This window comes from Austrofundulus limnaeus, unplaced genomic scaffold, assembly GCF_001266775.1.
Source record: "Austrofundulus limnaeus strain Quisiro unplaced genomic scaffold, Austrofundulus_limnaeus-1.0 Scaffold4, whole genome shotgun sequence".
Classification (NCBI taxonomy): domain Eukaryota; kingdom Metazoa; phylum Chordata; class Actinopteri; order Cyprinodontiformes; family Rivulidae; genus Austrofundulus; species Austrofundulus limnaeus.
Genome location: NW_013952406.1, coordinates 3,062,074 through 3,063,821, shown reverse-complemented (window position 1 = coordinate 3,063,821; position 1,748 = coordinate 3,062,074).

Below are 1,748 nucleotides of genomic sequence, written 5' to 3'. Positions count from 1 at the left end.
GGGGGGGGGGGGGGTGAAAGGGATCAAGCAGAAGAGGGTGGGTGAAAGACAGGTGGAGTCGTGGTTGTCAAGGAAACACCTCCCATATATGGCAGGAAGGGATATCGCATTGCAAAGGTCAGGTTGTGTTGAGAAAAAAGAATTGAAGAGTAATGAAGACGGAAGGTAAAGAGAGGCATGACGAGTTGAAGGCAGGCAGTTTTAAAAAAAAACTGAAGCATGAAGAGTGGACAGATCCTGAAGTGACAGGACAATTTATTTTATTTTATTTTTTATTTTTTTTTTGCTGCACTGGGGGAGGAACAAGCAGAGCCCAGGATTCTTGTCATTTTGCAGCAGTCCACTGATCAATTAAGCCGCACCAGCAGGACCCGTGCGCCCATCTGTGAACGAGTTACTCGTCTGGTGTTGTAATGAATTAAATAAAAGAGTTTCCGCCGCATGTGCAACTGTAGAGCGAGACGGAGAAAGAGAGAGATTGAGTGAGGAGGAAGGGGAGGCGGGCAGGAGAAGCAGAGGGAGGGACAGACGGGCAAAAAAAAAAAAAAAAACAAGCACTGAGGATATTCTGCTCATGACGGACAGTCTGGGATGACTGGAGGTGGTGGACGGGCACAGGTGCTCTGCAGGTGAGACGGAACTGGAAGCCGGAGGTTGCTGGAGACGAGTGTTTGCGTGTGCATTCATGTGTGTGATCGGGATGTGCCGGCTGGAATTAGATTCCACGCCGGTTACGTTTGTTGTGGTTGCTGTAGTGACAGAGTGCATATGCTCTACAGGCACGAGCCCCACGCTKGAGGAGAGCTGAGTGGACGAGAGCACATCTGTGCACAGAGCGTTTTTTTGTGCTTCTGCCTGAACGAAAGGTGATTGTCTTTGTCGCTTTTGACACGGGGGAGAGATGCGGCTGTTCTGTCGTCACCAAACTGTACTACAGCAGGGTTTAGGGGGGATATGAGTAAGAATGAGTGAGATGGAGGGGAGGGGGCTGCAGAGAGGATGACGACATGAGAGGCAGGAGTGGAGGAGGGGAGGAGGGATCGGCCTTCTTTACATGCAGGTCAGGTAACGCGGCGCTCCACTCTTAGAGGCTACAACCTTCCGTTGGAGCTCTGTTACGCTTCGCTTTCCGCTCACACGTGTGTCCGTTCCTAAACGTGCAGAGGATTCTCAAAATGCAGGAGTGAGATTTTATATTCGACTCCCTTTCGTGCCCCAAGTCTGATTTAACATCTCAAACACATCAGTGAACGCCTGGAGTCCGCCGCCTTTTAATTTGAAAGGTGTCYTGATTGATGAGCTCCTGGCGGATTTACGTCAATCATCTGGCATTAAGTAGGAATGTGTTGTGGGATGACAACTGAGAGCGCAGGACAAAGTGCTGGATTCATTTTATGAACAGAAAAATCTACTTTAAAGGGGCAATATCATGTAAAATCAACTTTTTTGAGTTTTGTATCATGTTTTAATGTTATACTCTCATAAAAAACATGCCCAAAGCCTTGCTTTGACTCATTCATGCATATTTGAGAAATGCTGCAGCGTTTTTAGGAAGCCATGCTGAGGAGCAAAACGACAGGTGGGGACCTAAAACGCCTTTTGGGACCAGAAACACCCCTGGGATGTGTCTTTAAGTCAGACTTCCTCATGGAAAAGTGCCCCCACCCTCCCCCCACCAACACACCCCGCCCATGACTCCTGCAGGCTTTTGGGTGAAAGTGAAAGTGAAACCTAACTGTCTGCTGAGC